We start from the raw sequence: 12,032 nt of genomic DNA, 5'->3' as shown, positions 1-12,032 counted from the left end.
CCTGGAGGAAGGCAGAATCTTCAGTGAGTAGTATCCAATCTGTCTAGGTGGAGCTGATGAAATGAAATGCAGATGGGTCTCTTGTGATACAATAATGAATCATTGTTATCAGGATTGATTGTGAGGGTTGCAAATGTAAAGGTAAATGTTGTATAGCAAGGAAGGGAGTGATTAACATTCCAGTCTAAGAGCAGAGGTCCCTAGTACCATCAATGGAGAACAGTGGAGAGTGGGACTCTACCCAAAGAAGCAGTGATGCCTGGGATGGAGGCAGAGATGATGATGTGGAATGATGGAGCAGCTAGGGACTTTAGATCCAGAAAGAGAGAGCGACTGTGTGCTGAAGACTTGGGGTGGGGGGAGTGTGTGGGTAGGCTTAGTTGGTTGATGATGCATGGAGGGGATTGTAACCATGGCAATGAAACGATATATGATAGAATGAATGTAAAACTAATGTTCTCCCATGTAAACTATCATATAATTCACAATAAAACATTAAAAAAAACACACACAAAAAAAACACAAGGTCAGTCAAGCCAAGGAATATTTAGAACTTTATTTAAAGATACCTAAAGAGGCTATCATCATTTCTCAAATTTATAGTCATTTTCTCTGACATGGACACAAGATATGATGTGGAATGTAGCAGTGACTTTAAAAATATATTTTAAAGGTAAAAATCTTACAAAGAACATAAAGTCTATTTAGTCAGTTGAAAGTTATACTAAATCTAAATTCAGTTGCCTTTATTTTTGCTTGATTATACAGTAAATTTGTTAAAATTATACTTGATATTTATATAAGTTTGATGCATTATTTTGGCATGCTAATTAATAGGGCAAATCTCTGATACTATAATTTCTTTCTGTATTACACACACAGCCACACACAGACAAAGGGGTTCATGGAAAAATTCCATTCTGTTTTAATTCCATTTTCCATGAACTTTTTGAAAAACCTGTTTGTATGTATTTTGTAGGGAATCTCTATATATGGGTTATATGGACTACATTCTACATCTACAAAATTGAGTAAAATAAAATCCTTCTTGTCAGAATTTTATTTTTACTTAGTAAGCAGTTAAATAGAATTAACTCTTAAGAACCATGAAAGTATGAATCAGGTGTAAAAGAGGTGCAAGATAGTTAGTGTTTATTTCTACCTATTGAAAGTTATGAAGGGACTGAAGATTGAATATAATAACATTAAAGAAGTTACAGTAGAATTGATTATTTAAAAAAATTAGGGACAGAGAAAAATGGAAAATGGAAACAACTCTAAATTTAATAGTCAGGGAAAATATAAATAAAATTTTAAGGTTTTGAGCATTTATTATATACTAGATATAAAAAATCATCAGACTATCATTAATATTACATGCAAATAAAATTTTGTTAAAAATATTTCAAAATGGCTGCAACAGTATATTGTCAGGGAACTTCTCAATGTTTACACCAGATTCAGATGAGGATATAGAACTAGGGATATCACTGATAATGTCAGATATATCTTGGCTGAAAGCAGAGAACACCAGAAAGGTGTTTACATGTGCTTTATTGACTGTGCAAAGATTTTCAACTATGTAGACCATGACAAGCCATGGAAAACATTGCAAAGAATGAGTACTCAGAACCACTCAATTGTTCTCATGAGGAACCTGTATATAGACCATGAGGAAGTTGTTCTAACAGAACAAGGGGACACTGAATAGTTTAAAATCACAAAAGGTAAGAGCCAGGTTTGTACTCTTTCACCATAATTATTCAATCTGCATGCTGAGCAAATAATGCAAGAAGCTGGATTATATGAAGAAAAAAGTAGCATTAGGTTTGGAGAAGGCTCATTAAGAACGTGTAACATGCAGATGATACACCCTTGCTTGTTGAAATGAAGAGCACTTAAAATACTTACTGATGAAGATCAAAGACCACAGCCTCCAATATGGGTTTCTCAATGTAAAGAAAAATCCTCATCAATGGATCAATAAATTGCATCAGGATAAATGGAAACAAGATTGGGGTTGCCAAATACTTCATTTTGCTTGAATATACCATCAACAATCATGGAAGTACAGTCAAGAAATCAAATGACATACTGCATTATACATGTCTGTTGCACAAGACCTCTTTAAAGTTTTCAAGAGCAAAGACATGAGTTTGAGGACTAATGTTAGCTTGACCCAAGCCATGGTATTTTTAATAGCTTCATATGCAGGGGAAAGTTGGACAGTGAAGAAGGAAAATCATAGAAGAATTGATACATTTGAATTGCAGTATTGAAGAAGAATCTTAGAGGTACCATGAATGCCTGGAACAAGAAAAAAAAAATTTTTGTAAGAAGTACAACCAGAATGCTCATTAGAAGTCAAGACGGTGGGAGTTCTTCTTTCATATTTAAGAGGACATTCATTATCAGGAGGGACATGTCCCTGAAGAAGGACATCATGCTTTGTAAAGTGAGGGGTCAGTGAAAAGGAGGGAGACCACCAATAAGATGGATTGGTACAGTGGCAACAACAATAGGCTCAAACATAACAAAAATTAGTAGGACATTGCAGAACTGGGCAGTGTTTCATTCTGTTGTACATAGGGTTAAAATGGGTTGTAACCAACTTGAATCCACCTAACATCAACAGAATAAACAATGGCTAGAAACCCAAGTAGATTTGTGGCTGGTTACCAGAAGCTAGTAAGGAGCTCTGGTAGCGTAGTGGTTATGAATCGGGCTGCAAGCTGCAGGGTCAGCAGTTTGAAACTACCAGCGGTTCCACGGGACAAAGATGAGGCAGTCTGCTCCCATAAAGATTTATAGCCTGGGAAACCCTGTGTAGGGTCGCTATGAGTCGGAACTGACTCCACAGCACATAACGACCAGAAACTAGGGGAATTTAGAATAAATAGTTAAATTCAAATAATAATAGTAATGTTACCCACGTATCTTGTTGGACTAGTTCAGGAGCATCTTTTATTATTTTTTTCTACATTCTAGTATTTTGAAATAGCCATAAATGACTTTCTAAGCATTAAACCCTTCTTAAAACTACAACAAAGTCACAAGGTACACTTTGCATCATCTAGATGGGCTTTAGTATTCATATCTATGAAATAATTGACATCCTGAGATATGGGGGGTTGCTGTGAGAAATAATAGAGATATAAAATACTTTGAGAATAATTTAAAGGATAAGTACTTCAGTACATGAAGGGGCCATTTAAGCATTGTATCAGTTGCTTTGAATCTTTCACTTGTGCACCATTAGTATTTGAATTATTAATGGTGACATGAAGACACTAAAACTCTTTCTTTAACTAGAATTTTACTTCCTGAAGAATCTGCCTCTGGTTTACCAACACACATCGGAGCACTGTGTGAAAAGCATTGAACTGCTAACCATGAAGTTGGCAGTTCAAACCCATCAGCCCACCTCAGAAACCGTGTACAAGGTTATTATGAGTTGGAAACAGCTTAACAGCAATTACCAACAACTAAAACCAGTACATATCAGCAGGACCACCCATTTGCTTGAGAATTCACCAAGCAGAACTTGGTAAGACAAGTTTATGAGTATTGGTAAAAGGTTAAGTACGGTTAGGACCTCCTTATTGACCTCAAGAGATTTAAAAACACTAATGTGTGTAATCATGATCCACTAAGCAAGAAAGTGTTTTATATGCCCTCAGAGACAACGGGAGTCCCAGCACTTTCATGCAGGGAAAGAAGCAAAACGGAATGAATTGTTACAGTAATTTAACAATGTGATTTGTTCAATGGAGTTAGACTCATAAAGCTATTTTGATGTGCTATTGGTGGGCAAATTGAAGAAGACACATTTAGGGCAATTTTGCTTATTAAAAAATAAAATTATGCATCCCTTTTCTCAGCACTTCTCACTGGCAATCCTCCTCTGTAGTCCCGTCCTGTTTTGACGTAACTCTGGGACGTCCAGTGGGCCCGGTGGGAATCAGAGTCGGCTTGTCATATGCATCGTCAGCCTAGAGGTGGACAATCAGAGTCTACGCAGCGTGGTGCAGGACCTGCAGCAGTCCCTCTGCAAGCTGGAGGCGAGGCTGAGCTCACTGGAGAGGTGCTCCCGGCTCCCGGGGCCACCGCGCCACCACCCCACAGACCCAGCACGTGTCTCCCATGAGCCAAGTGAAGTCCCAGGCCAAGCCTGAGCCACATCAGCGGAAGACGATACAGACAACGATATTGACCTATTTGTCAATGTCGAGGACAAGGAGGCTGCCAGCTTTCGGGAGGAATGACCTCGACAGCATGTGTTCATTAGGAATCTGTACCTGGAACAAGAGGCGTTGTTCGAACAGAACATGGGAACACTGAATGGTTTAAAATTAAGAAAGGTGTAAGACACGGTTGTATTCTTTTACCATACTTATTCAACCTGTATGCTGAACAAATCATCCGAGAAGCTGGGTTCTATGAAGGAAAACATGGCATCAAGATTGGAGGAAGACTCATTAACAACCTGCGATATGCAGATGATACGACCTTGCTTACTGAAAGTGAAGAGGACTTAAAACATTTACTGATGAAGATCAAAGAGCACAGCCTTCGGAATGGATTACATCTCAATGTCAAGAAAACAAAAATCCTCAGCACTGGACCAATAAACACCATTCTTATCAACGGAGAAAAGATTGAAGTTGTTACAACGAAAACAAAAATCGTTGGTGGTTACGGTGGTGGCTAAATCCTGCATTCTGCTGAACGTCAAGCCCTGGGATGATGAGACAGACATGGCACGTCTGGAGGCCTGTGTGTGCTGCATTCAGCTGGACTGCCTAACCTGGGAAGCCTCCAAGCTGGTGCCGGTGGGTTAAGGCATCCACGAGCTGCAGATCCAGTGCGTGGTGGAGGATGACAAGGTGGACACCGACCTGCTGGAGGAGGAGATCACCAAATTTGAGGAGCACAAGCATGTGCAGAACGTGAACATTGCCTCTTTCAACAAGATCTGAGTTCTGTGCGGGTGCCTATGCCTGTGCCAGAGTCTGCATCCATTAAAGACAGTCAAGCAAAATAAACTAAAATAAATATAAGTATGTAAGGTGTTGGTTCTAGTGTCCTGGCTAATTTCCAGTGGGGACACAGATATTTCTTATTACCCTAACGATTCACATTGTTTATATATTGTAGACACTGTCCTGAACTATAATATTATATTTACACAGAGTATAATAGAGATCAATATATTCTCAAAAAACAGACTAAATTTAATGCCATTGTAAATGATTTGTTTCACTATGCTCAGTTTACAAATGAACTGGAAAAAGTTAACTATGCCCTAAAGGTTTTAGCAGAAGAAAATGTAGGAATTACTAATCTTTCACCCTTTATGATAAAGAAGTCCTGTTGTGGTGCTACAGGATCAGTATTGGACTGCTAACCATGACTTTGGTAGTTCAAACCCAACAGCCGCTCCTTAGAAACCATATACAGAATCATTGGGAGTCAGAAATGACTTGACAGCAATTAACAAGAATATTATAGTAAGGAAAGGATGTGTTTTTCTGACATTGACTAGGGCCTGGTTTGTTTTATAAGTGTTAATGTTGTTGTTAGGTGCCATCGAGTTGGTAGCTACTCATAGCGACTCTATGCACAACAGAAGGAATCACTGCCCAGTCCTATGCCAACCCACAATGGTTGCTACATTTGAGCACATCACTACTGCCACTGTGCCAATTCATCTTGTTGGTGGTCTACCTATTTTTGTCTGACCCACCATTTTACCAAATATGATATGCTTCTTCAGGGACTGGTCCCTCCTGAAAATATGTCGGGAGTGTGAGAGACAAAGTCTGGCCATCCTGGTTTACAGGGAGCATTTTGGCTGTACTTCTTCCAACACAGATTCGTTTGGATTTTTGCCAGTCCATAGTACTTTTAATATTCTCTTCCAACACTGTAGCTCAAATACATCAATTCTTCTTTGGTCTTCCTTATTCATTGTCCAACTTTCACATGCATATGAGGTTATTGAAAATACCATGACTTGGGTCAGGCACAAATTACTACTCAAACTGGCATCTTTCCTCTTCAACACTTTCAAGAGGTCTTCCTGCAGCAAATGGCCTAATATGATACTTTGTTTGATTTCTAGGCTGCTGTTTCCATGAGTGTGGATAGTTGACCCAAGTAAAATGAAGTGTTTGACAGCTTCAATCTTTTCTTCTCTGTATGGATGTCATTTATTTGTCCAGTGGTGAGGATTTTTGTTTTCTTTACATTGAGGTGCAACCCATACAGAAAGCCATCATCTTTGATCTTCATCAGTAAGCATTTTAAGTCCTCTTTGTTTTCAGAAAGCAAGGTTAGATTTTCCTAAATCTTGGATTTTGTGCTTAAAAAATGTGACTAATTTTACTCAACTCACTGTTATTCTATGAAGCATAAGCAAAAGATCTTGTTAAACTATAATAAATCACTTGAATGTAGATCATAATTTTAATCATCAAAGTCTCCTAAAATTCCAGAAGAATTAATATAAATTTCAAATTATTTGGAAGTAGAGAATCTGAAAATATAAATGAAGTCATTTTTTAAATTGGATGATTTACTAATTTGATGACAAAGAATGTGCAGTATTGGTATTTCCAATATGACGTCTACAACTGCCTCTATATTACCACTAACACCATCACCATTATTACTCAATGATTTTATTGTTACTGTTCGGTGCCATTGAGTTGGTTCAGACTCACAGCAACTCTATATACAAGAAAAGTTCTGCTCCATCCTCACTGCCATGCATATCCATCAGGATTCATTTGAATCAGGATTCATCTGACATCAGCTATGATATTCCTACTTCAACATCTTCATCTGAATCTGGCTTGAAGCTCTGGCATTTCCCTGTCAATATACCATTGCAGGTGTTTTTGAATTATCTCTAGCAAAGATTTACTTGTACATGATATTAATGATATTATCTGATGGTTTGCATATTTCGTTGGGTCACATCTCTTTGGAATGGGCAGCATTGGTTGATTGCTTCCAATCAGTTGGTTTCCTTGCAAATTTCTTGGTATAGATAAGTGAGTGCCTCCAATGCTGCACCAGTTTACTGAAAGATTTCAATTTGTATTCCATCAATCCCTGGAGTCTTGTTATTTGTCAGTGCCTTTAGTGCACCTGGACTTTTTTTCCATCAGTATCATTGATCTTGAGCACATTCTATCTCTTGTAATGGTTGGACATCATTTATTTATTTATTTATTTATTTTTGTTTTTAAAATTTTTATTGTGTATTGAGTGAATGTTTACAGGGAAGATCATCAGTTTTACATTCAACGAATCATACAACTTATTTCATCACAATGATTACAATCCCCTCCATATACCATCATTTAACAGTATTTCTCTCTATTCACTTCAGCTCTTTTTTTTTTTTTTTAAGCACTCAGGCATATATAATAATTTACACCACCAAAGGGCACATTCTGCAAGTCTGTCTCTTGCCCATTGTCTCTTAGTTCCTAACTTCCCATGAATCTAGAGTCCTCAGCCACTCACCCTCCCCATGTCCCCATCTCTGCCTCAGTCTCTGATGTCGCTGCTTCTCTGGATAACATCCCACATTCTGCTTGTGTTATTCTCCTTTGATGATCCAAGTTTCCTTTGTTTCTGGACTGTAAGATTAAGCTACACCCCTGGTTTTGTTACAAAACTTCTACCTTTACAATTGTGACAGTCGCAATTAGTCATGATAACAATTACTCTCTATTGAATCATAAGAATCTTATCCCCATCTCTCTTTTTTTTTTTAAGTTTTTATTGTGAATTATGTGGGTTTACACGGGAGAACATCAGTTTTACATCCATCCTATAGTATTCTGTTTCATTGCAATAATTACAATCCCCTCCATGCGTCATCAAATAATCAAAGGATACACCCCACAGGCCCACTCTAATCATTTATTTTCAGTACAGATGTTTTCCTTTTATCGTCTTTTGATCCTTTCTGTAGCATTCAATATTTTGCCTATAGAATCATTCAATATTGCAAGTTGATGCTTGAATTTTTCTCTTCAGCTCTTTACTTTTGAGAAATGCTGAGCATGCTCTTTCCTTTTTGTTTTGCAACTCCATGTCTTTGTACATTTTATTATAATACTTGACTTTGTCTTCTCGAAGAACCCTTTGTAATTTTCTGTTCAGTTCTTTTACTGCCTCATTTATCCCTTTTGCTTTAGCAAATCTGCACTGGAAAGTGAGTTTCAGAGTCTCCTTGGACATTCATTTGGTGTTTTCATTATTTCATGTCTCTAACTGACCTTTTTCTTTCTTCTTGTATGATATTCTTACTACCATCTCAGAACTCTTCTAGTCTTTCATCATTAGTGTGTAATGTATTATATCTGTTCTTGAGATGAACTCTAAATTCCTGTGGATATTTTCAAGGTCAAATTTTGACTCTTGAAGACTTATTTTAATTTTCTTCAGCTTCAGCCTGAACCTGCATATGAGCAATCAACTATACAACATTCTGTTCCTGGCCGTATTTTGGCTGATGATATTGAGCTTTTCCACTTTCTCTTCCTAAAGATTAGACCAATTAGATTTCTGTGTATTCTACCTAGAGAGATGTATGTGTAGAGTCATCTTTTATGTTGTTTTAATACGTCTTTTATGTATTTGCAATGAAGTGATTGGTCTTACAAAATTCTATCATGCAACCCCCATCATCATTTCTATTATCAAGGCCATATTTTCCAATTCTTCCTCTTTTTTTCTCAACTTTTGTTGCATTTCAATTATCAGTGATTATCATTTTTTATCAATTTCAGACTAAATTTGATAGAATTCTTCAATTTCATAATCACTGGCTTTAGTGGTTGGTGCATACATTTGAATAATAGTGATATTAAATGATCTTCCTTGAAAGCACATGGATATTTTCTTATCACACACAGCATTGTATTCAATACAAATCTTGAAATGTTCTTTTTGATAGTGAATGTGATGCCATTCTTCTTCAATTTTACATTCATGACTTAGTAAACCATACCATTGTCAGATTCAAAATGGCCAATATTGGTCCATTTCAGCTCACTTATGCCTAGGATATCAATCTTTATGTATTCCATGTTATTTTTGACAACTTCCAATTTTTCTAGGTTGTGCATTCCATATTCTGATAATTAATGGATGTTTACAGATGTTTCTCCTTCTTTTGAGTTATGTCCCATCAGCAAATAGAGCTTCACTCCACTCATGTCATCACGGTCAACTGTTTGCTGAGGAGGCAGTTCTTCCACATTTGTAACTTGAGTGTTTCCAATCTAAGAGACTCACCTTCCATGGCTACATCTGATTCTACTCTCTGGTCCTATTAATCATGTTTCAATATTCAGTATTTTGGTACTATCTTACAGTGTTTTACTGCTATTTATATGGTCTTCAGTGGCTAAACATTCAGAAATTGTCTGTTTCTCCTTCTTCCTAGTCTGTTTATTTTGGAAGTTCAGTGGAAACCTGTCCACTATGGGTGTTCCCAGTTTGTATTTAAAATTCCAGTGGCATCGCTTTCTTCATCACAACAACATGAAAGCTACCACAGTATGACAAACTGGCAGACTTAATATAGAATCAAAAGGAAGAAGTCAGGAGAAAATATCTATATTATCTTCAACCCATGATGTGTAATTTAAGGTGGTTTCTGAAGGATTGAAACTGGCTGGGGTTCCACTGACAATATGATCTAAAAACTCTAGATTGGTAGGTATACCAATTCAGGAGATCTTGAAGTGAATCTTGAAAAGTAAGTTCTTTTAATTGGTTCACAGTCTAATCTCTCAAGACAAAGTGTTTCTGGAATCGAGTGGCTAAGTTAATTTTGCTTGTTTTCAGTAATTTTCAACATAGAACTACAATGTTTTTCATAACCATGAGCTTAGAAATACTTAGACTACCAATATTTCTATTAGACTACCAATCTGATTGTTTCAGAACAAAAATACCTGACAAGAGTATTGGATAATAAATATAATATCAATCAAAATGATTACTAACAAAAAAATAAAATTTACATATTCATGCATATATCATATGACTATATGAAAGAAACTAGTGCATATTTGCATGGTGTGATTATTATATATTAACTTTAAAAGTTTACAACTTGACCAGCTTTGAAAATAGACTGTTTCTTACTCTCTCTTCACAGAAACTTGGTTGATTCCAAAAAAGTAAATTATCTTATCAGAACTGCCTGAATCAGAAGTGAGATTTTATAAGAACAGATTATTTCTAAGCCTTTGTCTTTGTGTCATAGAGTCTTTTTGAGCTATGACTCAAGGAAACCAAGTTGGGATATTATTTTCTGTTTACTACTTATCCCTATGCCACAGAGAAGCCATCAGAAAAGGCTTTGAGGAATAAACAGCAATATTTCATTTTAAATTTCTACCTGGCATCTCTATTCATGTCATGTTTTTTCTGTTTTTCCTATTGTTCATTTTTGTTTATTTTTCCCTACAGAACTACATTTTAAATAATGAATATTGGTAATAATATTACTGCTTTCCGTTCCATGCCATTAATGAAGATTGCTATAAATTAACATTTAATTTCAAAGTTTAAAAATGCCATTCTAAGAATATGGGAGTCAGTTCAGTCAGATTTACCTCCTGGATCTTGCTTCTACCATTTATATATGCTTTCATTATTTGTTTAGTCTATTTAAGTCTCTGTTTTTTTCTACTCTGAAATGGGAATAATGGCATCACTCATGGGGCTAATGTAGAGAATAAATGAGATAATGAAAGTCAGTTGTTTAATATTTAGTTATATTTCAGCAAATTTTAATGTGGTATAGAAGTTTTACTAAAGATCACCAGGTGATACAAATCTCTCAGTTTTATGATTTTTATAGAACTATTTAAGAATTATTTCATGAAATCATCGAGTGAAAAAGTGATTATGAGCAATGTTTCAACACTGATATTATGTCATTTATATTTTATGCCTAGAAAGGAAGAAATTTTTCAGAATCAAATTTATTCAACATAGCAAGGCACAATTCTTTATTCTTATTTAAATTTCTGTATTTTTATAACATTTAATTAATTTGAGTAGCTATTTATGGTCAAGGTGAATTGATTTTATCTTATATCTGTTATAAAAACAGATTTAAATGTAAGCACTTATGAAATTATTATTATTCATTTTCAGGACATAATGTTTGCTTTTTATTTCTCACTATGTTTTTGGAAAAGTATGGTATTAAAAACTGTGCATTCTATTTAAATTGCTAACCTTGAGATTGTTAAAATAAACTCACATTTAAATAGCAATATTGTGAAAACTTGAGGCCTTGAGGCTATAGGAAGATTCAGAAAGACATTTAGAAAAGATTCAAGTAGTTATTGCCAATGCAAACTGGGAAATTTCTCAACAGAATGGTGTAATAGGCTGTCTGGAAACCAGCGGAAACATACTGTCAACTGTTTAAAAGTCAACATCTCTCTGAGAGGGGCAATTACCAAGGAACTGATTTTATTATGTATTTTCCTATAAGATATTTCCAAGTAGCTGTAACATACTATTTATGTAACTTAAATGCAAAATAGATAGATAATTGTTTAGAGAACACTACATTGGAAATGACTTCTAAGAGTAAAATCAAGACAGTACCAGAACATAGTTTTTGCCATTGTTACCATTTATGAGGCAAAATTGTTTTATTTGAGTCAATGATAACAATTAGAAAGATGTTTCAGAGGATGTGTTACTGATTTGAAGGATACAGGAGGTAACAGTGATATAAAACTTCTTCCAGAAATAAAATGGAGGATAACATAGATAACCAATAACCATGTATGCATTGATAAAACAAATATATAATTGCTTTTGGTTAGTGCCATCAAGTCTGTTCTGACTCATAGTGACTGTACGTAGGGTTTCTGAGGCTTTTATTCCTCACAGGAGCAGAAAGACTCATTTTTCTCCCATAGAAAATACCAAAGGGATGTTTACTTGTGTTTTATTGCCTATGAAAATAAATCCAA

At 35.7% G+C, this 12,032-nt stretch overlaps 1 pseudogene; it reads left to right on the top strand.

The window, feature by feature from the left end:
- Positions 1-4,979, top strand: part of LOC102816659 — a 27,040-nt pseudogene extending 22,061 nt beyond the window's left edge.
- The last annotated feature ends 7,053 nt before the right edge of the window (positions 4,980-12,032 follow it).

This window comes from Chrysochloris asiatica, unplaced genomic scaffold, assembly GCF_000296735.1.
Source record: "Chrysochloris asiatica unplaced genomic scaffold, ChrAsi1.0 scaffold00011, whole genome shotgun sequence".
NCBI lineage: Eukaryota > Metazoa > Chordata > Mammalia > Afrosoricida > Chrysochloridae > Chrysochloris > Chrysochloris asiatica.
The sequence above is the reverse complement of the archived record's forward strand: the minus strand, read 5'-3'. Positions and strand labels throughout refer to the sequence as shown.